This window comes from Misgurnus anguillicaudatus, chromosome 23 (genome assembly GCF_027580225.2).
Source record: "Misgurnus anguillicaudatus chromosome 23, ASM2758022v2, whole genome shotgun sequence".
In the NCBI taxonomy this organism is placed as follows: Eukaryota; Metazoa; Chordata; class Actinopteri; order Cypriniformes; family Cobitidae; genus Misgurnus; species Misgurnus anguillicaudatus.
Window position 1 is genome coordinate 9474943 of NC_073359.2, and position 27113 is coordinate 9502055.

The 27113-nt window shown below is 37.1% G+C and overlaps 1 long non-coding RNA gene across 1 annotated transcript in view; it reads left to right on the forward strand.

Moving 5' to 3' along the window:
* The window catches only part of LOC141359331 (uncharacterized), a 183745-nt gene that overhangs the window by 49710 nt on the left and 106922 nt on the right, over positions 1 to 27113 (forward strand). The window lies entirely within an intron of this gene.

A 27113-nucleotide genomic window follows, 5' to 3' on the forward strand; every position in this document is an offset into this window, starting at 1 on the left:
CGTGCTCGTTGATTACGCTAGTTCTCGTTCCATTGGATTAAAGGGAGCGGGCGGCGGGACTGACACGCCCCTCCTCGTGCACAAGAATGTAGGAGGAAAAGCTTTACTTTCCTCTGAGAGAAAAATAAGGAATGATTTTTGATGACTGAGGTCAAAGCTCCTGGAAAACACATTACAGCATGTAGGATTCAGCAGAGGTAGCTTCATTTATCGAATATTTCTTATGTAATTACCGATAAAAACGTGAAATTATACACTTGACAATATAGCACTAGCATCAGTTAACGTTAAGGTTCGATAGGATGAAATCGTAGTTTTTATGTATTAGACTATTCAATTTAAATATAAACTGTATAAAATAGTAAAGGACGTGGAGTTAGTTTTTTTTGTTGAAATGTTTTTGAACACAAAACTGGAATTAGTTTACTCTTTTTAACCTCTAATACCATTAGTATACTTGTATTTATTTATTAGCAAGCTGGAACGTTAGTAAAACTACTTGCTATAGTTAATACTTTTATATACAATAGCGTACTACAGTTATTATAATATTTCATATAATATAACTATACTGCAGTTTATTTGAGTAAATACTGTTTTTCATGTGGGTTATATAATTAAGTCACAAAATAAAGTCTTACTGTTTTTTACCTCAAAACAAAACTATTCCCACCTTTTAAACATTTTTAAAACATTATTCTTCTGTCCATAGCAGTACAACAATACATTTTCCAATCAATTTTAACGTATGTTTTAATTAAATTAAACACCATAGAAATAAATATCAAATTAATTAGTGTCAAATTTGATTTGAATTTAACCTCACATTCTGAAATGGTTAAAAATGGCTCTTTAAAAATCTTTCCACATAATGCACCAAAACAACCAGGTTAACATATTTACAGGCGCCCTTAAAGGGACAGTTCACCCAAAAATGAAAATCCTGTCATAATTTACTTACTCTCATGTTGTTACAAACCCGCATACATTTTTGTTTGTTCTGATGAACACAAAGGAAGATATTTTGAGAAATGTTTGTAACCAAACTGTTTTTGGACCCTATTCACTTTTATAATAGGAAAAAATAATACTATGGAAGTAAATGGGGTCCATGAACGGTTTGATTTCAGACATTTCTCAAAATATCTTCCTTTGTGTTCATCAGAACAAAGAAATGAATGCAGGTTTGTAACAACATGAGAGTGAGTAAATAATGACAGAATTTTTATTTTGGGGTGAACTGTCCCTTTAATAACATCCAGTGTTATTTGTGTTCTCAAAGCGAACATCTTGAGATCTTAAGATGCCTATTTGTGCGTCTAACACCTGGAAGCCATTTTCATTCAAAATGCCAATGTAACCTTCCCTCACCGAGTTATTTTAATTGGATGAATGTACCACATGACAACCTGACATTATCCATGTGCAACACTTTACGGCAGGGGTCTCCAACATTTTTTTGAGCAAGGGCTACCAATTTTGGTCTACTCAAAACTTTTATTGTTTTATTATATTGTTGATATGTTTTTTATTGTTTATAATGTTAACATACATAAAAGAAACCAAGCTAATATAAAAAAAAATGTAATAAATAAATATTTAATTTATTTGCGGGCAACTATGTTGGAAATGGTCGGTATTGGCCAAGAATTCATGTGGATGCTTCAAAAAACCATCTTGGTTGTTCTGTTACGCCCCATTCTTTACAAAGCGGTCGCAAATCATTGGTGCCCCAGAAACTCTGCTCTTTTCTTTCCTTTGTATTCCAATCGATTTGGTTCACGCCTCGATTTTAATACGAAGAAATGTGCACAAAATATTCCACTCTGTATCATAGAGTGGCTTGGAAAACCGAGGACCCAAGTTATGCGGGGAAATAGTACAGCTTGCGTAATGCCTGCAAACTTCCTCCCCGCATGATTGCAGCATTAAATCAATATTCTGCGATGCTTCTACTTCTTGAGTTATTCACTTGACTGCTGCCATGATCTGCCACGTGGGTTATGCAGTTGTTTTCTGATTTTTTGTGACACCCCCCACCCTCCCCCTCGTTCTCCTCCTCCTCTTTCCTCATTCGAATGACCCACCACCTTCGTGCTTTGATAATTCCGCAAGAGGAAAGAAACTATGATGACAGTCTCCTCTTTTATTACGTGTGACGTGCAAACAGGCATATCCAACAGCTGATTAGCACACATTGCATTTGACAGGCATTTGAATCAAGCCGCACCTGCTACTGGCAAGACCGATCATCATCGTTTTTTGGTTTTCTCGCTTTCAGAATTACGTGTTAGGCATGTTGGTTGGTTTGCTCTGGGAAAGCTGCTTCGGTGTGTGATGTAGAAGGTATTTTTTCTATGTGGACATTTAGCAGAATTTCAACCCGGTTTATATTGTTTCAGCATATGCCCAATAATTGGACAATATTGTAAGATCAAAGTTGGGAACCTTAACATTTTTCCTCTTTGGAAAGTGAGATTGTAATTTAAAGGTACAGTGCATCATATCACAGGAGAGTGATCTCATTTTTCAGTGCCTGTCATGAAGACTGTCGACTGTAAAATTTCTTTAGCAGTGTTATATTCAAGCTGATTTCAAAATGGCTGCCACATTATTTTTAGTTTACAGGCATTTATTAAAAAGATGTTTCACTATACGTTTACCATCATACTCAAAATGGCCATAATTTTGTTTTGAACAAAGTCTTGTCAGTTATGTGTCACAATATCCTGCTGCAGGTGTGTGTGCGCTCGTGTGTAGAGGGTAACAACAAACCAGCAAACAGAATAAAAAATATAGAGGATCAGTTGAAAAGGCATTCGGCTCATCACAAATGAGCAAAATCTTATCTTTGTTCCAGTACTAAATTTAGACTGACATTTTCCAATGCTTAGCATAAATTCTAGAGAGCAAAAAGGATTCAGAGAGCCGTTAATGCGTGATGATTTAAGTCTAATTTTAGCTTCGGCTCTGATGCAAGGATGTAAAACAGCATTGCCCACGTAGGGTTTAAGAAAATAATTCTTGCATCATTTTAAGACTGTAATCTATTTCCACTTTCCGCAATGGCCGATTACCACGTTTAAAGAAATCGAGTCTGCACGTACTTATGAATATTAATGGTCAATCAGGAGATATCTGTAGTGTAGAAGTGTAAATGACATTAATCTGCAGTATACTGTATGTATCTTCTCTTTAAGAAATGCCTAGATATCCATAACTCTAAAAATGATGTATTCATAGTTCTTTACCATGTAAAAGTAATGGGAATTAACTATTCTTATTAATTTTTTAAAGGATTAAAATGCGGTTTAATTTTTATATACACTAGTGCAGCATAATATATTTAAATAATCAAAACATCGCAAACGTGCATATCACAGGATGCAGGATGCATATTATTTCAAAGTTATGCAGAAAGACTGTAATATGAATTTTAATGTCTGTGTGTGTATGCGTGCATGCTCGTTGCGACGTGGAAGGTGATCAACGATCATAAAGAATGTAAAACGTTGTTCAACGACTCAGTCTGCCTTAACCCCACCTTTCAGTAGCCTACTCTGCTCTGATTGGTCAGCTGACAGAGTCTGTACAGACCACAGATCAGTGGCACAGACCAACAATAGTGCAACATGTATTGACCTAGTGCTAACATGATTTACTGAGAAGACATTATCGACATCAATACATATTATTCATCATTAATCCAAGCAATAAAAACGGCGAAGGAAACTAACATTTTACACTCATTTAAGCATTTATGTAAACTAACCGGGTCGTAGCAAAACCGTAAGTGAGCATGCGTTAGCCGCTTGCTAACGTGACTCTCTGACAGTATATAGAGTTTAAACAACGTCATCATTAATCCAAGCAATAAAAACAACGATAGAAACTAACAATTTTACACTCATTTAAGCATTTATGTAAACTAACTGGGTCATAGCAAACCCGTAAGTGCAGCATAAGCCGCTTGCTATCGTGACTCTCTGACAGTATATAGAGTTTAAACAACGTCATCATTCATTATTTATCCAAGCAATAAAAACGACGATAGAAACAATTTTACACTCATTTAAGCATTTATGTAAACTAACCGGGTCATAGCAAAACCTGTGAGCATGCGTTAACTGCTAACGTGACTCTCTGACAACGGCATCATTTATCATTAATCCAAGCAGTAAAAACGATGATAGAAACTAAGATTTTACGCTCATTTAAGCATTTATGTAAACTAGGTCATAGGAATAGTGGAAGCATTTGTGTAACGTGGAAACAGTCAGGCAGGAAATCCAATCCATATAACGACTCGTTTCTGCAATAGTCAACTCCCTACTAAAGAACCCAATAACTTTATTAATCGTGCACTTTTTGGTTCAACTGCTTTGCACATTGTTTACATTGATAGACAGCTACATGACACACTGCAATACAGGTCAGTTTCGATTTTGGATTTGTGTGACTCTTTAAACTAAACGTAGTCACATTATGCACTTTATGCGTACACGCTTGTGTGGTTACAGTTTGAGTCAGAAACTGAGATCAAGAAAAAGTAATACAAAAGTAACGTAAGCATTGCTTTCCATGAAAAGTAACCAAGTAACGCAATTTGTGACAATTTTTGGGAGTAACTTATTATTGTAATGCATTACTTTTAAAAGTAACTTTCCCCAACACTGATCCTGGCTATTTAATTTTTATTTTTTATGTATATTAAATGGATTTTAGGCATATTGAATATGACTGCATATCGCATTTTCCCCAATATTGCATAGCACTAAAATACACTTTTACACATCTTAATATCTACATATGTTTGCACACTGAAGCATAGACTGACAGAAAAAAATTGTCAAAATATTTGTCACTGGGGCAGTACACTTCATATTAGTTCCTCAAAGATATATTGATACCAAATGTATACATATCTGTCCCTAATGGTAAATATTAGGACTCTTTAAAGGGTAGTGCTGCCCCAGTGATAGCTTGGGTACATATTTAAAAAAAAATTCTAACAGTGTACGATTTGAAATTTGTATATATATATATATATATATATATATATATATATATATATATATATATATATATATATATATATATATATATATATATATATATATATAGGTTTGAGTTGGCTGCCCCTGATGTTTGCTCAGAATTGATTTAGGTTAAAAAAGATAAAGGATACTGCTTCCACACAAATTTATCTGGCCAAATCCGGTCCTGTTTGTTCCTTGAATTTACTCCACAGAGGTTTACTACACCATAAGCTTTTCCATCCATCTGTTGTGAAGACCTCGCTGTATCCGCTGTGGTACAGTGGATGGGCTATTTAACGTTTGCCTCCTGGGCCTCACGACACTGCAGCCACAGGTTTCATCCAAAACACACATACACACACAAACCCCCAAGGGATTTGTGTGGCATCTGCCCCATGCTCCATGCCAAAACGGGGAAAGCAAAACCCCACCGCTCAGAGCGACAGCCTGCCAGTCGCTCGCAACTGAGGACCCTGGCAGGCATAAGAGTTCAGCTGAGAGATGCTGATAATATCCACCCGGGTCCGCCTGTGGACACCTTTCTTGAATGCAGTTTCTACAGAAAAAGCAGACGGGCCCCAAAATCAGCCTGGCGTATGAGCGCAATATGCTTTGAGAACCAAGCATTATCTGTTAGGAAGAAGACCTAACCTTGTTACGTTGCACTTGCCGAATGAGATGTCTGTGGAGTTAATGGAGGTTATTAGATTTGACCTCTTGATTCGGGTCTCCGGCAGCGACTGTTATTATTTCTATGGGACTGATGGATGACGAAGTGAAGCTAAAGGTTTCAGTTGCCATTTCACTCGGTGAGGTTTCATAAAAAAGCAGAATGATGAATCAGATGTGGAAACTGAAAATCGGCGTTCGTAGAGGTCGGAGTGCAAGGTGTTGACAATTTCAGCACGAGCGAAGAAGTTAGGATAGAGTACGGAAAACACTACCATGTTTCTATCGGTCTTGTGACATTTTTGATTTCTTTAAAAAAAAATCCAGGATTGGGAGATTGGGAAAATATGAAATGACATCACAATTCAAATGGCAAACCTTAACAGCTATTGTGCTGAATTAAAAAAACGAACCACATGCCAGGCATTACAGTAGTTTCATTATGTTTATGAATTGGTGTTAAACCAGATACACTTGAAGTGGAACATTGCTATTTTTGAATTACTATAAAAATTGAAGTATTAGTGTACAGAGATTTTATTTCTAATCAGATTTTATCAATTCTAATGGTGTGTTCACACAAGATGCAAATGAATTGTTAAACGCGAGTGACTTATGCTGAATTTACACCAACCGCGAATAGAGCGTCAAATTCGCGTCTATTGTGTCTAGTTTGCCACTTGAACATTTTGAATGCATTCGCGCGGCTAGAGCGATATAGACGCGTGTAAAAAGCAAACGTTTGAAGCGAAATTGGCGCGTGTGTGTGGAGAAATCCGTGTCTAGTTTGCGTGAAAGAAGCAAATTGAGCGCCTGGCACAATACGCCTTATTTGCGCTGCAACACCTCCAGACGCGTGTAAACGCGTCTTTAGATTGACTTAACATTGAAATCATACGCGCCAGACGCTCTACTCACGGTTGGTGTGAACGTTGGACACGTGTGTGAGGAGAAATCCGCGTCTAGTTTGCGTGAAAGAAGCAAATCGAGCGTCTGGCACGATACGCCTTATTTGCGCTGCAACACCTCCAGACGCGCGTAAACGCATCTTTACACTGACTTAACATTGAAATCATACGTGCCAGATGCTCTACTCATGGTTGGTGTGAACGTTTGACGCGTGTGTGAGGAGAAATCCGCGTCTAGTTTGCGTGAAAGAAGCGAATTGAGCGTCTGGCGCGATACGCCTAAACGCCTCATTTGCGCTGCAGCACCTCCAGATGCGCGTAAACGCGTCTTTACATTGACTTAACATTGACTTAACATTGAAATCAATGCTGAATTTACACCAACTGCGAATAGAGCGTCAAATTCGCGTCTACCGTGTCTAGTTTGCCACTTGAACATTTTGAATGCATTCGCACGGCTAGAGCGATATAGACGCGTGTAAAAAGCCAAAGTTTGAAGCGAAATTGCCGCGCGTGCGAGGAGAAATCCGCATCTAGTTAGCGTGAAAGAAGCAAATTGAGCGTCTGGCAAGATACGCCTTATTTGCGCTGCAACACCTCCAGACGCGCGTAAACGCATCTTTACATTGACTTAACATTGAAATCATACGCGCCAGACGCTCTACTCATGGTTGGTGTGAACGTTTGACGCGTGTGTGAGGAGAAATCCACGTCTTGTTTGCGTGAAAGAAGCAAATTGAGCGTCTGGCACGATACGCCTTATTTGCGCTGGTTTACTTTCAGCTTTCACCTCCAGACGTGCGTAAACGCATCTTTACATTGACTTAACATTAAAATCATATGCGCCAGACGTTCTACTCACGGTTGGTGTGAACGTTTGACGCATGTGTGAGGAGAAATCCGCGTCTAGTTTGCGTGAAAGAAGCAAATTGAGCGTCTGGCACGATACGCCTTATTTGCGCTGGTTGACTTTCGGCTTTCACCTCCAGACGTGTGTAAACGCATCTTTACATTGACTTAACATTGAAATCATACGCGCCAGATGCTCTACTCATGGTTGGTGTGAACTTTTGACGCGTGTGTGAGGAGAAGTTCGCGTCTAGTTTGCGTGAAAGAAGGGAATTGAGCGTCTGGCGTGATACGCCTAAACGCCTCATCTGCGCTGCAGCACCTCCAGATGCGCGTAAAGGCGTCTTTACATTGACTTAACATTGACTTAACATTGACTTAACATTGAAATCATTCGGAGCATTACATGTTAAGTCAATGCAAAGACACTATAGACATCATGTGGCGCGATTCGTGCGAATGAGGCAGCGCGGATTGAGCGTTTCTGCGTTTGATGTGCGTAAAAAGTTGAAAAATCTGAACTTACGCGGATATTTGTGCCACTTTAACTAATCAAAAGCTTGCTCTAGTAGTGACTTGATTACGACGTAGCGAGCTGAGGCAGAAATACGAAACAACAGTGGAGGACAAAATCATCGTAGCTGTATGTAGACACATTTGGAGCTATACGACACATCTGTAAAACGAATTTCACGCGCGAATGAAGTGAGTTAACTCAAAATGTGTCCAACTACGCGCAAATAGCGTGATTTATTAGCTGCATTCGCGTCTGGTGTGAACGCACAGTAACGCTTGCAAAACCATTAGTATGGTTGAGTTGCATTTCAGAACCACTGGTGAGGTACACAATTTCTAAATCGTTTTAATACATTTAAAATTAAAAAATTACAATTATTAATAAATTAAAAAATATGAATTAATTAATTCCTCATCGTCATGCCTTTCAAATCGTATATATGTTGCTCTTTACATAAAGTGAATGGTGACCACTCTATCAAAAGATACTGTAAGACATACATGAATTTCAGTCAATAAAATCTTAAATCTTATTGTGTTTCCCACACAGTTATCACATGGCTTGAAAAGTGAAAAACGTGGGCTAGTTTTGGATAAACAAATACGTTTTCGTTTCTTTAAAACTGTAGTAGTCATACAGTAAGGTGCGGTTAAACAGTATTAACTGATAGCATACTGAAGATGTTCAAGGACTCAAATAGGTCACACAGAGCTGTGCTTAAGACACACAAGCACTAGTATATGTCGCATCTCAGTTTTTAAGCACCTTACATTTAATGCAAAGCTTAAGTAGGTTGACTTTCGGCTTTCATGCAAGTAATAGTCTTATTGTGGACGTCAAAATTCTCCAGCATATTTTGATCTCTAAGGGACTGCAGTAATCCGGGGACCGGGCCTGTGTTGTGCAGAGATGTTAGAGTAGATCCAGGTCAGCTTCGAGGGTCTCAGCTGTAGTTATGGGCTTCACCTGTCATCGCCACGAGGTCCTCCCGCCTGGCACACGCTTACCCCCCATCCACCAACCCCAGCAGATATCAACTTAACCAGCCCACTCATGCGTATTCGGCTTCGAAAAACACTGTCTGTCAGCTTCTGTATCACCCATCCGTTCTCTCTCTCTCTCTCCCCCCCACTATGGTTTAGGTCGCATCACCCGATCAGCTGTATATATCTCAAATCTGAAGCCCTGGAGGTGTAAATTAAAGACAGCGATGCGTCTTGGGTGACTGCATTCCAGAAAAATGTCTTCAGTTAACCGAGCTGGAGCGACAGTAAAAACGTAAATTCCACATAAAAATGTACTTCCCAAACCAAATTAAACAGAGCAATGCTTAATAGTGTCACAAAACCACAGTGTTTGCACTTTTTAAGGAAGAGACCTCTGTTAAAGTATCAAAATCCCTGTTGTTTTTTTTTAACAACTGTTCCTGCTCATCTCTACACTGAATATGCTCACTATTTAATAATGGTTCACAAAACTTACAGTTTGGATCATATAATGTTTTTCCTGTTACAGATTGTATAATTTTATCGTTCAGAAAATAAGGTCTACTGTCGCTTTTAGAACGAGGAGGCACATACAGTAGCCTCTTTTGCAATTCTCTTGACTGCACCTGCAATCTTTATCACTTTAAAGCGTGCTGGAGGGATTTAATTTTTTACGTGATGATAGTAATAATGACTGACAGAACGACGTTGGAGGAAATTTTGCGCAACAGATCCAGACTGTCAATGATGACAAATCAGTACTGCTTGCTTCCTGTACAGTTTGCAGCAATGCACGAAAGTGAAAGTAAACGAGCGCGCATTTAAACGCGATTCAAATACCTGATTCCTGAATTACTTACACCATAATTACCCATCCAAATCTTGGGGTTGGGGGTAACGAATTACAGGTTGCATTACGTAATATTACTTTTTGTAAGTAACGAGTAAAGTAACGCATTACTTTATAAATGTACATATTAATATTTGAGTTACTTTTTTAAAAACGTAATGCAAGTTACTTTTCAGTTTAGTTAATTTGAATTTAAAAAAACAATGTACTGCATTAATCTGAACATATTAACGTAGATTTACGCACTCTATGCCTGAGCGGGAACAATTTCAGTCAGAAACGGAGATGGCAGGCCAGAGCTTGACATTTTTGTGATGGAAATAGGCAATTTCTGAATGCAGAACTTAGTCGTAAAAGCTACCTGCAAGTCATGAAAGAGATCAAGCCTCAGCCAAGTAAGAAAAAGTAACGCAAAAGTAACGTAAGTATTACTTTCCATGAAAGTAACTAAGTAACACAATTAGTTACTTTATTGGGGCGTAACTTAATATTGTAATGCATTACTTTTAAAAGTAACTTTCTGTAATCTGTGAGAAAATGCATAAGCATTTAAATATATTTTCCTCCCTATAAGTCAAGATAGCCCGATGGGCAGGGCGGAGATGCATTTTGGTAGCCCGATTGCAAGGCACAACATTAGGCTAGCGATTTTGCGAGCCTTACATTTTTAACATTAAAATATTACAAGTACCAACATTGTTCATTTCAGACCCATACTGTTACGGGTAAATCCAGGTAGGACAGGATGCGGATCCAAGTGCAGTGCGGTTTATTAAAAATAACAACAAACAAACAAAAACATAGCAGGTAATCCAAAAAGAAACCAAGAACACGGAACACGAAACACCATAACATCAAATAACGATCGACATCAGACACTGGAAACACTAGGCTTAAATACACAGAGTAATCAGGGAAAACAAGACACACCTGGGGAACAATCATCACACGGACCAATGAACAAAAGAACTACAAAGAACTACAGACATGGATGACACAGACATGACTTCAAAATAAGAGTACAAGACAGGGTACACAGACAGAGTTCATAACACATACTTTCACAGGTTGGTTTTTGCACGCAGTTCTGCTTGTGTATAAACACAGGGTTCTAAACTGTATTTATCTTTAGCCCTGAATTAAACCCAAAACAGAATTAAACCACAATCTTCTAGTTTCAGTGACAAATTTAGCCACTTCAGGCGGTGTAGTAATTGATCTGTCCAAAGGCTTTACATGTCTGTTTACCAAGGCTTTGAACCAGTTCACGGAACGAAAACCAGAAACTTTTGATATTTTGCAAGGAACAGAAACGAAGCCAGAAACTTTCAAAAAATATATGTTCCGGAACAGAAACATGTATTTAAAAATAATGGTAACCGGTTAATACCGTTATTTTTTTTTCTTTGACAAGATTTCTGTGCAATAGTCGAAGTTCACTTCCGATCATCGTTGACTCATTGGAGAAATAATAATAATCAAGCCCAAGTCTCTAATGCTCAATCATAAGAGGTAAATATTGTAGGCTACGAAGTGTCTCAAGATGTTTGTTTTTTACTAATTAGTGGTGTAACGGATCGCAGTTGATCCGTATAGATCACGACCCACGGTTCGGCTCACATGCGATTTGCGGAGTATTATGCAAATTTAAATAGGGTGAAAGTTGATCATTTGCACGTGTTTTAAAGGCTTGCAAATGTTATTTTAAACAATTTAACCGCTAAAAGACATTAAAAAGTGAGCTATTTTTTGTACGCACATGTGGTTGAATGTGTCCGGTCCAACTCCGCCCTTCAAAGATCAGAACTCTTGATGTATAAACTTGAGAGAGAGTTACTGTGTCTCATACTGTAGTTCATTAAAATACATTTGGTGAATAAAGCACTGAAAAACAACGTAATTTTCACTTTATGTGGAGCAACTGTTTATGCTGCATCTTCTTCCCGAAGCGCCGTTTGGAATTCGTTCTCCGTCTATGTGTGTGACGTGCGTGTTTAAGTGCACTCAACAAATGTAGGCATGTCAGAATTACAGTTATGCCGCTTACATAATGTAGCCTTTTTTAATTTTTGATGACAAGATAGAGACTTAAGGAAAATTTTGAGACTAATAATTTAAGTTTAATGTCCTAATGGTCAGCCTACTTATTTGTATGTCCCACAGCTGACATGGAACGTTATTAAGCGGTTCGGGAACTTTATTTTTTGTTCTAACCGGTTCAGGAACGTCGATTTTAGGGTTAAACCGGAAACGTTACTGTTTCTGTTCGGAACGAACCAATTGGGAAAAAATTCTGGTTCAAAGCCCTGCTATTTACTGCTGGATGCCATGGCTTTACCTCAGTACTGTACTTCAGATACTGTATCCATTCCTAAAATATGGTAATGCAGACCAAAACGCTAAAGACATAACTCCATGTGAGGCTGTCTGGATGATTTTAATCTCCAGAGATGAATTTGATAGGAATGCAGCTCGGTAGACGCAAGGAATTGAAAGGAATTCTGTGAGTTATGGATAAAGAGAGTTACATTATACCGCACTCTTTCCCGTTTTTTTACATCGAAACAGCTACACAGCTGCATTTTCATCCTGTAAGCTTCTCAATAATTTAACTGTTTGTACCTGTGAAGTGACGTGGGTCTCATTCGAGGCCCTAAACTGATGTATAATTAAATGGCAAAGCCACATGAAAGTGCATATGAGATCAAGTCAGGATCTCCTTATAGATTCAGCCTGCCAGAGCCGTAATGGCACCACTTTAAATGTTTATACCCTTTTTGACTGTTGCACTAGATTTTTTCTGCATCGCAGGTATTTTTGTCAAATGAAAATGTTTGCATATCAGTGTCTTTGCATCAGTTTATTCCTTAATACAAATGCAGTTTCTTATCTTTGCTTTGTCGGCTAGAAATAAGGGCTTTGCCCTTTGCTAAATATCAACTGGGTTTCAGTTTATGCCACAGCCATGAACATGATTAGCTACTGTTAGTTGTTATTGCTAGTCTGAGGTAGGTGGGATCAGAGGGAGGGGCATTTTCATTGGAGGGAGCATGTTATTGGACAAAACTTCGTCCCTGGGTGTTTGACTATTGTCACAAAGAAATACTTGTACAATACTTGTGTAAAAGAAATAATTTACATTTTAAGTGTGTGTATATGAAGAGTTTGGTTCCAAAACGCAATAAACGCCATTTTTGAAAAAAATGAGTTACTGCCAGATTCAGTATTATATCAGGTCAGTATTAAAAAGTAAATTCTTAATTTTACGCAAAATCCAATATCCGCCGTTATTCTGTCATCTTTTCTCCCTTTTTTCCCAAAATGCAATAAACGCCACTCCCACTTTTCTACAGAATGCCATAAATCCACTCCACAGATTACAGCGCACCATTCACGCAATGTAAACAATGATGGCGGCGCGTTGAGTACACGGAATGTTAGTTTTCCTCATCTACTTTGTACTTCGTGATCAACAAACAAACAAAAACAAAATAATACTTTAATAGCATTGATAAACCTGTGATGGTTTTCTGTGACGGGAAAGAAATGTAAGCCATCAACATCTAATAATTTACGCAGAGGCACTCGGGAGACGGGTGCTTGTTTGCCTGGGCCGACAGCATCAAGTTTCTGTCATGATAACACATTGACCCCAGCGGATCTTATGAAAAACTTTACATTATTTTACTCAAAGTCAACGAAAATCGAGCAGGACCAAAACATTTTACAGCTGATCGCTGTGAAAAACGTTAAGCGAGGACGTCAAGTATAACCGCAGCAATGACAGTGTTCCTAATATGACAAAGTAAGTGTTTTGATTAATGACATTAATGTTTATATTTTTAATTAGTGTGTACAACTAGTCAACTAAATACATAGCAATGTTTTTATAACCTAAAGATGCTACGTGAAAGTTTGTAACAGAAAATAGTTGTTTTCATCTTGTCACTTTCTTGGTATAGAAAACACGTTTTTACCGAAAATTTCTCAAAATGGATTTATTGCGTTTTGGAACCAAACTCTTCATATATTTGCTTTAAAAGCTCATTTTGGTATAGTAGCATTAAAGGGACACTCCACTTTTTTAAAAAATATGCTCATTTTTCAGCTCCCCTAGAGTTAAACGTTTGATTTTTACCGTTTTGAAATCCATTCAGCCGATCTCTGGGTCTGGCGGTACCACTTTTAGCATAGCTTAGCACAATACATTAGCCGTTTCTCAATACCAAGTACGCCAAGTTCGGACTTGTGTCCTTCCTATTTCGGACTTGCAAGTTCAGACTCGGAAGAACGAACTTCTGACGCGAAATGCATTCTGGGAAACGTCGCTGTCATAAGTCCACACAAGTCTCCTCTGATGCATCCTCGATAAAATGGGCGGATCAAGAACACATCCGGGGATTTTATGTGAACTTGGGCTTGATGCGAACTTTGAATTGGAACAGTACTTGGGCCGCGACTGATGACGTTTCACAAGTCCACAAGAACGCAAGTACAGACAAGAACGCATATTGAGAAACGGCTATTGAGTCTGATTAGATCATTAGCATCGCGCAAAAAATAACGAAAAAGTTTTGAATGCGAGTATAGTTCCTAGCCATATCTGCCTAGAAAATCACAACTTAATTTTCTGTCTGTCTTAGTACACGATGTAACTATAGACGGTTTCATTGGAGGCACGTGCGCTGACGCGATACACGTCTGGATCCGAACTTTACTTCCGGTTTTATTTTTTTAATGGTCTGACTCATTGCTAAACTGATCTCTTGAACAAATACCTTGTCGAAAATAACAAATGTTTTGGTTTCCTAGGTAATCTATGTGTTGTTTTTGTGCTAGTTTTTTGCGTTTAAAGAACTTTGTTGTTATTTATTCTTAGCGAAGTTACGTGCAGACCACGACAGCCGCTTGTTTATGTTGTAACTGCTGAAACCATCTCAAGACGGTCTCAACGAGTCAAGTTTTAAATAGGAAAAATACTCTTTGGTTATTTTTTTAGCACAATGCTAATGGTCTAATCAAATTTAATGCATTATGCTAAATCAAATGTTTAACTATAGGGGAACTGGAAAATTAGCATATTTTTTTAAAAAGTGGAGTGTCCCTTTAAGTTGCACACTGAGGTTATGGTTAAATGGATTATCAGCATAGAAAGCATTTATGTTTCTATATGCAGTTTACAGAACAATACTTTATAGCAACATTGTAACGAATCATATGATGTTTACATGCCGGCAATGTTGAATCAGAGGAGTTTAAATAAGACCATACACTGTAAAAAAAATGCAGCATGATGGTAAAACTTGGTTATGCAAGTCAGTACAACCTTCTATTTTAAGTTTTGACTTGTTGAAATTGATTAACTTAATTTGTTATGTTAAAGTAACATAATAATATATGTTAATTTGATGTAATTTTTTACATTGTATATTTCCAGAAGTGACAGCCTATCATAATGAGTAAGCTTACTTGTACTCTTGTTTGCAAGTATCGCCTGAGCAGAGCCAAAACAAATTTTCGGGATTTGAGTGCACTTGTACAGTCAGCAAGTTCGCCTGCAGGGATTAAACAGTCGCTTGGAATTCTGTAAACTTAAAGTGACAGCGTTGTTGATTAAATGCTGTAATATTGTTGCATCACTCTCAATCTCAGTTTATTTAAACATTTTCAACAGTTTGAACAGTAACAAAGCCTTTCAAAAACACTGTTTTGAAGTTTTTTAACGAAGGATATGACAGAGAATACAATTTTATCAATCTAAATTAATATTCACAAGTAGCATTATTGGCTACGTGCTCATGTCACAGTATCCAATATTCAACCAAATACGTCTCTCTTTGGATTTTAAATCAGCCCTAGCACAGGAGGTTCTTGTATTTCATAAGTGTGAAAACAAGCACGACAGGTGCAGGTTAGCTAGCATTACTGAGATCTTTACATCTCCCCAACATTGAGTTCTAATATCTCCACCTTGCAGGCATCCATAAGGTTGGCTTAAAGCTCTGAGCTGACTGTGAAGACTGTAGTGTCAGTCTTTCTTTTCTGTTTTTCTCCCTAAGAACGAATGAGCGAGTACACGCATTACGCTGGGGGCTGGGAGAGCTAGATAAGAACCTCAAAGCAGATCTATACATCCAAAAGGAAGCGGGCAACTGGAAGAATGCAAATTCCATGGATCCTATGGATTCCGAAGCACGGATTTTCATGTTGATGGTTAAAGTGGAAGGGTAGATATATGGCATTGCATTACTTTTGTTAAATGTTATTTTCATCCAGATGCCTGTTTTGCATCAGATGGTTGTAAAAGTAATGGCTCATTTCACATATTCATTCCGCAAAAATTGAATCGACTGCAAAAACACTTAATTTCAGTCAATTGGTAATAAACAGCGTGAGTTTTAATTGATTTCACTGCAAGCTGAGCGCAGTTCAAAATAGCGTTCATACAGATTGTCGCTTTCTCAACAATCGTTTTGCAATTACTTTCTGTATATTCGCATCTATGTGACTCGGGTCCGTGCTGTCATTTATTCGCCCCCCTCTGCGAGACAAAAGTTCTCGTTCGTAACGATGACAGTCTACGAAACGTGAAAATGTGACAGTCGTGACTTCCTGTCATGATGTCATAATGTCTGCCAGGATTAGCTTTCGTGGAAATGTGGAGTGTGGCGAGGCTTGTATGTGTGAAGGAAAGAGACAGGAAGGGAAGGATTAGGGTGGATGTATGTCATGCAAGTCTTTAAAATCCAAAAAAATTCACATTTTCCACCAAAAAAATTGAATTAGTGTAGTATTTAACATATAGAATCAACAATTTATTTTAATGTTAGTCTAGTAGTGTAATATTTTGGTTTATATACACAGTACACACATACACAACTTACAGTATATCAGTGCTTCCCAATCCTGGTCCCAATCCTTTCAGATGTCTCCTTATTTTAAACACCTGATTCAACTCATCAGCCTCCTAAATGGTTAACATGCCTCCCTAATAAATAAGGAGATATCTAAAAGTTTCTGGAAGGGGGTACTCAAGGACCTGGATTGGGAAACACTGCCAGTATATGATGGTGGTTAGATGATGAGAAATTTTTGCAATTTGTTTGGTTCAATCAAAATTAAAAAGGGATTGTTTATTGAGGGACAACTATTTTAGGCACATTAATTATAATAATTATGCAATTTCATTATCGAAGATTAAATTTTTTTTCTCAAAAATCCACTTGGCTCGAAACTGTGAAGTTTGCATGGGCGTTAGGCTTCTGTACAGCACCTGCAGCTAAAATGGCCCATAAAAGCATCATTCGGGCTGTAAGTAGTATTTAAGTAATTCCCAAAAATGAATAAAGATGTCGATTTGAAAGAATACAAGTTCATACGCTTTAATTGCCCGACCATCAAAGACTCAGTTTCATGAATTTTCATGGCGTCTCCACCATTAGGTGAATAAATTAAGCAGCTGATCAAAAATAAAATAAACTCCCCCATATAATTAATTATACAGTAGTAGTCACATAATTATGGGACCATTTGCTTCACATCAATGTTGAAGAAAGATGGCTTATTCCAACCAATTGAGCGCCAGGATCCGGTCACAGGAAATGACAACATACCCTGGGTACATTTTATGCTGGTTTTGGGGTTTGGGTTAAGGAGGGGTCGTGAGGATGTCTAGCACTGCACACACACATAGTTTTACTGAATAATGGAAGCACTGTGTCATGGCCTCCAGTTTGCTAACCAGGGTTGGGTCTTTAACAGGGAGGGGCTCTGGAATCCCATTAAAAATATATATGTAAGCAAACAGCAAAAATAGAACCTGTGGTCTTAAGGAAACGGTGCAAGAAGAAAGTAAAAAAGAGGGAGGGGTAGCTAAATATGGAAATTGAGAAATTATCCTTCATCCATTCATTTCACATTTGTTATGCATTTGGCAGACGCTTTGATCCAAAATGACTTGCAGTGCAAGTACACATTTATTTGGTGTGTGTTTCTTTAATCTTTGCGCTGTTCTTGCAATGCAACCAACTGAGCAATAGGAACACAATTTTTTAAGATTCACAAATGTTTTGCTCCTTTAGAATGATACTTACAATGATGTTTTACATTTGCATTTACATTACATTCACATTTATTCATGCTTTTATCCAAAGGGACTTACAAATTGGATAGCATTTAACATTTTGTATGTTAGCTTACATTAAGTGTATACACTTAAAACAAACAGTGCTAAATAGCACTAAAAGTGGTTCTTGGCTCGTAATCTTAGAGGAACCATTTTTAGTGCTATAGCACCTATGAAGAACCATACAGGGGTCATATAGCACCACATGTGGTTCTACACCGGTGCTATATGGCACTTAAAATGGTTCCTCATATGATTATGAGCCAAGAACCACTTTTAGTACTATTTAGCATCGTTTGTTTTTAGAGTGTTACAAGGACTAGTGTACGCAGGTTTCAAGCCTTATTTTGTGCGTACGCGCACTTTATAAATAAGACTCCTGCTCAGTAGCTACTGTGTACATAATTTTGCATTTTCAATAGACGCTGTTATTGTTATTTTACATATCAAGTAGAGATGCAACCGATATATCGACCAATGATCATAAATGTCGATAAAAGCAGTTTTTTACAATACAAACAGCCGATAGTTATGGCCGATATATCCTACCCAGTCTCACGAAATGATGTACATGTAGTCACGTCATTTTTTGATTCTTCTTCGTGATACTGTCACGAATTTCCGCGTTTTTCGTGAACGTATCACAAATTTCTTGTTATGTGTCATTTTCACGTATAGGTTACTCTACTGCTTTTTCCTATTTTCAAACCATTGTCGCTTCGGTTTAGGGTTAGATTTGGTGTTTGCATTAGGATGTCACTTTAAGTATTGGTTTATAATATTTTTTCTAATTTATTTTTTATATTTTCTTATTTTTAAACTATTGTCACCTGGCGGTAGGGTTAGAGTTGGGTTTGGGTAAGGATATCATTTTATGTAAATCTATCCCTATACCAAAGCGACAATGGTAAGAAAATTGGACAAAACAGTTGAGTAACCAATACGTGACAATGACACACAAACATAAGTTCGTGATACAATCATGAAAAAACACGGAAATTTGTAGTATCACAAAAAAAATCAAAAAATAAGGTGACTATAGGTATGTAATTTCTTGAGACTGGGCTGATATATCCTGTCAATCAAAAGAGAGCAAGAAAATGCAACGAATTTGAGTTCTGTGTATAGAAAATGTAAAAAAAATCACTAATGTTTAATATTAATAGTCATTATATGAATACATTCATATCGGATATCAGTCTAAATAATCGGCTATCGGTATTGGTGGGAAAATGTAATATTGGTGCTTCTAATATCTCAATATCCTTAAAGGCACACTGCGGAACTTTTTGGTCACTAGGGGGCGCTAGACATGTATTTTTCACATCTAGCGCCCCTAGAGGCCACAAGCGACGCAGCAATGTCGCAAAGGAAAGGAAGACAACTCTTTAGGTCACACCAGGCCTACCAGCATGTCATATGCATATAATTTCATGGGTTTTATTTTTTTCAAACGCCAAAAGATTGCGTAGCTCATGTTTACAAGCCAGTTGCAATGGTGGTCGCTTGGTTAAAGTTTATATATAAAAAAATTGCCTTAAAAAGGAATCAAACCCGGGTCATCCGTGTCGTAGGTCTGTGACACTACCACGATGCCACAGAATCACATGATAGAAGTCACTCCCCAAGTAGCCTCATGCAAAATTCACTTTGAAAAATTTTAATGTTCGGGCGCCAGAAAGGACTTATATATGCAAGCAATATAACATTACTTACTAGACCGAAAGCATGACAGTCAAGTCAGCATCGTTCAGGAAGCCCTCCTCCTTTAGTGATGTATGATGTAAAGCAGTCTAATTTTGTAGTTATTTTGTGTTCGGGTTACTACCCGAAACCCCAAGTGTAAAAGTATGAGTTAAAGCGATACAGACCCCGCCAGGCTACGGTAGACAAGTCATTCAACCTATTTTAAGTCGATGTACCATCACAAGGGTCTTGAAAATATAGTATGAAGGTTGAAAAACTACAAAGTGTCACTTTAAGCAATAGGATTGGAGTTAATGTACTTACCGAATATAGCACAAGTTTGCATGGTTTTTTTTGCTTAAATATGTGATGAATATATTGCACAGACTGTTCTGTATGCTGTACAGTAGTTTCACTCCGAGACGTCAGAATTTACATTCTGATGAGGAAAGCATCAGTGTGTCTTTCTTGTTTTGCATCCTCTTGCAGACTGATGACAATCGTGAATCATCATTTACAGTAAAGTTGAACTTAGTCATCTTTCCAAACGTGCTTACTCAGAAAAGTATGACAAAAGGATGCATGCTTTGAATGACAACAAAAGCAATTAGCAGTAGTATTTGCAAATCATCAACTAACCAAGCTGACTGCAGAGTGCGTTTATGGGTAAACACTAAACAGAGGTGTTGATTTACTATCACATTTTTTGTTCCCTCGTGGAAGTTTTATGGTGAAGGAACACCTTACGATTTGTAGGAAAACAGTTGTTTCGGCGTTAAATGTGATAGGGCTTCTTGTCTTGTTTCAATTTCACAGTCAGATCTCACTTTACTGTGCAAATTCACAGTATTAGTTTCAAATATACACTATAAACTTGATTATTCCAACTGTTTTGCTAATCTGCCTAATTTACTCATTGAGCGCTCAGTTAGCATTAGCGCTATATGCTTACAAAATACATAGAGACATCAATACTTTTTATTGCCCACAAATTCGTCATTGAAACTCGCTTAAACGCACAAATGATGATTAGCTTTCCACATCTGCATCTGTTTATGGCGCTACATTCTAGTATGTCAAGCGTAATCCCAGCTAGCAAACTGTAAATGCTGGCAGTGAGTTCTACCCAGCACGATGCTATCAGTTCTGGCAGCTGCGCTATATGTTAGCCGGCGCCATACAAAATACAGAGACTTGGGGGGGAAGGTTCAACATGCAGAAAGGATGTGGAAGTGGTTAGAAACCGTTGAGACCGTGGTTGAAAAGGTAGTGTCATGCGGCCACTGCTGGGAAACTGTCGTTTGCTGGGTGTTAAAGTCACTAATTCGTTCATAACAGAACAGAGATGAAACTTTGAGGTAGAGATCTTGTTTTAGCCAGGTATTGCGGACAGTTGCAGCAAGCAGAGATGGTGAAGCTGACAGGATGAAACTACCAAGAATGTGTTGTTAAAAAAAAAACGTCTGGTGTGACGCATTACATTGGCAATGACACTTCTGATTCCCAAACAAATACATTGAAAGGATTTTTTTTACTTGTTATACATTTTTATATAAACAGTCAGTGACAAAAACGGTTTGGCGAGATGATATATTCAAAAATCTTTTTAAAAAACTTGATTTAAAAGCACACATCAGGTTTATTTCAATGAACATAGTGTATTTATGTTAATTTATGCAATATAAAATAACATTTGCACCATTTTTATGAAAGTTAAGACTGAATGGAGCTGAAAATGTCGAATGGTGTAACCGCCAATTGCGCCAAAGAATGAGAAATATAAAATATTTTATCTACCTTTATGGCACCTTTTTATATATATATATATATATATATATATATATATATATATATATATATATATATATATATATATATATATATATATATATATATATATATATATATATATATATATTTTATAATATTATATATTTTATAATATAATATATTATAATATAATATAATATATTATAATATAATATAATATAATATAATATAAATTAATAAATAAATACATATTTCAAATAATTAATAAGTTATAGTATATAATAAGTATATATATATATTAATAAATAAATATTTCAAATATATTTTATAAGTTATTTGACACATGTTGAAAACAGCTGTTTTCTAAATAATCTTTGACACATGATGTAAAAATGTATGTAAAAAAAACTAAACTAGATTATAAAATTTTATTCCACATTTTTTATGAATATATTTATATTTTCATAATAAAAATACTAGTTACACCAATTGACACAGACCGGTTACACCACATTGACATTTTTGCAGTATTTCCCCAAATATTATTTCAAAATGAAATAAAACCAGATATTTTAGACTTGGTCCTCAAAAAAGTGAATGTATGCAAGTAATCAGCAAATTATTTTGAAATTTTAACCCTTTAACATTTAATTGAACCATACGGACACAAAATAATTAACGTCATGTCATTGATAGATTTAGATTTTAACATCTTAAAGGGATGGAAGGGAAAATTCTGTCATCATTTACTTAGGGTGACCATACGTGCCATTCTTCCTGGACGCGTCCTGTCCAGGATTTCGGTGCATCTTCCGGAAGTCGTATTTGTGGACCGCATACGTCTTAGAGGATTATTATTATTATTATTATTACATAAAAGCAACCATTACATTTTAAGGTAAGAATGAAACGATGATTGAATGTCTTACTTTTTAACTAAATGGCGTATGCAGTCAACCAATACGACTTCCGGAAGATGCACCAAAATCCTGGACAAGACGCGTCCGGGAAGAATGGCATGTATGGTCACCCTACATTAACTAACCCTCATGTTATTGTAAACCTGAATGAGTTTCTTTATTCTGCTATACACTAAAAATGATACTATCAACTGAGTGCTTACCATCATTTTTGGTGAACTATCCCTTTAAGAATAATAAGCAGATAAGCTTCTGTAAGATCTGTATTCAAGAATAATTTTGCACCTCCACCTTCCTCATTGCCTGAGGGTTAGTCATATCTACAGAATGAAGGTGCAAGCTTGTCTAAGGTGTCGCATGAGCTTATTTAAAGACGATCATAGGCTCATGACAAAAGTAGGATGTACGTGAAGGAGACGATTAAAACTAGAACCATATGAGTGTACTTCTTTAAACCTGATCTCAACAGGGAACGCTTAATCCAAAGCTGGGGTTGATCCACAAACCCCCTCATAGGTTTTGATTTTGCGGGCAGCCGTTTATCGCTGACAAGTCTGAGGGATCGTATTGCATAATTAGACCCACGTCCCTCCGTATTTAAAACCACCTCAGGCCTCTCGTCTTAAGCGTAAGATATTGAGAGTAATTGGCCTTCTGATGTATGCTAATCTCTGATTCACGAAAAACAGCTTCTTACTTTTTGACACCTCTTTGATTGATGGATAACTATTTGTCTTTTTAATAGTTACTATGATTAAATCGTGCGCTAGGATTTTATCTACACTTCAGAGCACTGACCTTCAGAGCACTTAATTGAGAAAAATTTAAGTGTGTAATTTCTGAACCCCTAACAACTTAATGGAAGTGCAAACATAACCGGTATCAAAAAGTCTTAAAATATAGTTACACCCCAAACTCATGACATTGGTTTGGCCACTGTTGCTGTGTCCGACTGGTCGAAACGCTCATACAGACAGAGACGTTTTTTTGGTTATACCACAGCGTTTAGGTTTTGAGGACAAATTAACTCATTCACCGCCATTGACGAGTTATCTCGTCATTTATGAGTTCATATTTAACTAATAAAATGCCTTTTTGGACGAATTTCAAAGTGAAAGTGTAATACCGCTTTTATCCACCAATTTATCAAAAACGGAAGTTAAAAAGATTTAATGGTTATTTTAACGGCCTTTATGTTTGATAGTCATTCTGAGTCTGATCTCTAACATAAATTCCTTTACAAAAACGCAATTTTTTAAGCTTTTTGCTCAAAATGTTGTATTTTTGAAGAGAAATATCCATATTTCAGTGGTTAAATTAAGTAGAAAAAGTAAATATATAATGAAACGTTTTTTCCCCATTTTGTTTGTTTGTTTTGTTTGTTTATTGTTTGTTTGAAAGCAGAGGGTGTGTTCTTTAATTTAATATAATTTGTATGTTTATACATTTATAGAAAATGATTTTTCCTGCAAGGAATTTTGTGAAAATTTTGTTAAAATCACAAAAATGCAGGTGGGCAACTTTTCTCAAAAAGGCTGGCGGTGAATGAGTTAAGGCTTACTTAAAGGGACACTTCACTTTTTTTGAAAATAGGCTAGTTTTTCAGCTCCCCTAGAGTTAAACATTTAATTTTTACAGTTTTAGAATCCATTCAGACGATTTCCAGGTCTGGCGGTACTACTTTTAGCATAGCTTAGCATTGAATCTGATTAGACCATTAGCATCGCACTCAAAAATAACCAAAGAGTTTTGATATTTTTCCTATTTAAAACTTGACTCTGTAGTTCTTTCTGTAGTTACATCGTATACCAAGACCGACAGAAAATTAAAAGTTGCGATTTTCTAGGCCAATATGGCTAGGAACTATACTCTCATTCTGGCGTACTTATCAAGGACTTTGCTGCCGTAACATGGTTGCAGCAGACACAATGATATTACGCAATCCCGAAAATGGTAACTTTCAAAAGCTGGGGGCTATTTTCAAGCGCTCCGTTATATCATTGTGCCTGCTACAGAAGAGTCAAGTTTTAAATAGGAAAAATATTGAAACTCTTTGGTCATTTTTGAGCGCAATGCTAATGGTCTAATTAGAATTAATGAATTGTGCTAAGCTATGCTAAAAGTCGTACCGCTAGACCCGGAGATCGGCTAAATGTATTCCAAAATGGTAAAACTCAAATGTTTAACTCTAGGGAAGCTGGAAAATAAGCATATTTTCAAAAAAGTGGAATGTCCCTTTAAAGCAACACTATGTAGTTTTTTTAACTTTAAATAATGTCTCTAAAATAATTTCAGTGATAAAACAACTTTTAACTGGACATATTGTACTGTTGCTGCAACCTGAGTAGCCTCCTAGCTGCTACAAGCACACTCTGAAAGTGGTGGTGGAGGGTAGGAAACACAGCCCCACCCCTCCCCCTGCCTGCAGAAGAGTGTCTGATACCAGTCACTGTTGCGCTTTTCAACCACATGGGGGAGCTTTAAGTCATTTTTACATGGAAACTACATAGTGTTGCTTTAAAGGTCCACTGTGTAGATTTTTAGTGGGATCCAGCCAGAGATTGTCAATTGCAGCCAAGGGCACAGTCCACAGCTCACCCCTCCCTTTGAAACGCATAGTGAAGCTACGATAGCCACCATAGGACCAACATCATCGCCTGAGACAACGTAGTGACAAATGCGCTTTATAGAACAGTTTTTTTTTATTTAGGGCTATATAGGAACATGACAAATGACTTTCGTGTAAGGGAATGTAGATAAAAACAGCTTGAGGTAAACTGAACACTACTGGTTATTTTCAAAGGGGAGGAGCCGTTCAATATGTCCCGCCCTAACTTCCTGTTTCAGTGGAAATTACATCAACGCACTAAACAGAGTTAGGGGCGATTCACATCTAAAACCGCACGGAACCTTCCATAGCTTCTTTACAACGTGCTTGGGCAATTGCTCTCTGGTTGCGCGTGTCGTTGCTAAGCAACATTGTGCCGCACTCCCCATAGATTCAGTATTGTGTCTCCATACATTGTTTCTTGTATTTGTGTCAAAATTGACAGTTTGTTAATTCTGTGTATCCCTGTACATCTGATATGAAAAATATTTCGAACTCACTGCGGCACCGAGAAAAAAGTGCATTGTGTCGCTCTCTTTTTTTAATGCGCTTGCCGTGCGCCTAAATTGAAAATAACATATTTGCTTGCGCTAAAGATGCGAAATGTAAATTGTGCATTATGCATGTTATGGCACTTCAGTGGATCTTTAATAGTTGTCTCTTTATTTCTACATTGTTTAACAAAAAATTTAACATCTACCTTAAAATCAAAAGATAATTATATCAAAAAAAGCACACAAATTGCTCCTTACATAACATTTTATGCACAGCAAAAAGAAAGCCTAAAATGATTTAGAAATTAATGGTACAAACCTGAGCCTGTCTTCTCGAATATGGCTTTATTTACTGTGGAGCCAGCATTATCTTTCTCTGGGCCAGAAGATGTCATATGAATAGAGGGAGGCTCATTTGACTTGTTGTACACTCATCCCTCGTTTTCTCCGGAGGGTGAACAATGCATCAGCAGTCGTGCATGGCCTACATGCTCACTCAAGCACACTGCTGTGTGGCTCCAACCTTGTATCTCTTTGGACGTCGTCATGTATATTCCTTTGCTTTGGGATTTTCATGGCATTTGTAACAGGACAAACAGGTATCATTTTGTATAGTTACTCATTTAGGAAAATTATCCATGATTTGATGATTTTATTATTATTATGAAAATGTTTTTTTTTTTGCAGATTGATTACGATTTGTATTACCGTAGTTTTGCTACAAATACAAGACCTTTTTTTTTTTACCACGGAGGGCCGGTGGTATACGAAATTTCCCGGTAGATTTTTTGGTCCCACTCTGCCCCTGGCTGCATCAACTCGTGCTGGCAAAGTCGGAATGAGCAAATTTATATTTTGACATTTTCTATTAAAAAAAACGTCAAAACAATGCATGATTTGTTGGAATCTTGCAAAATGTAGACAGAGCTACACCTGTTTAAAGTTGACAGAGTCAGTAAAGTTCATTTTGAGAAAAATCCAAAAATACCACACAAATGACCCCATCCATACTTTAAAATCACTGGTAAAACTAATAGATTTGGCACACACAGTCAAAAACAATATTAATATATGTTAAACTTTTTCTTTTATTGTTTGATTGACATTGAGACAGACAGCTTTAAGTTCTAGTGTATAAGGCAATGATTTAATATAATGTTACACATCAGATATGTTCCCTTAACAGTTAACCAAACATTCACTTAAGACATAACAGATTATATCTGCATGATTTCTTGTCAAAACAGATATTTTTAAAACTGTGTATATGTGTATATATCAGGGTCGCGCACTCGTGCGTCTGTGTGCACTTCAGTTGTGTCAGTCAGCGTGAGGAAGATCGCTTTTGAGTCTTGTCGCTCTTAATAACTTGTTTACCATCAAGCAAGTCCTGTACTATATTTTCTAATTCATGCATGTTTTAAAACCGAAACCAAAATGTCACAGACGTGCAAGTGGATGGACAACCATCTTTTGTGTATTAGTTAAGCATTTAGGACGGTACACCTATCAGAAAACGTACAAATAAAGATCATTTTAGATGTTCAACGACCATTAGACCATTGGATTTGCTAGATGAGGGCTTAAAGGCGGAGTCCACGATGTTTGAAAAACGCGTTGGAAAAGGAGACGGGCCGACTACCAAAACACACTTATAGCCAATCAAATCAAATCAAATGCCGGGTTGCGTAT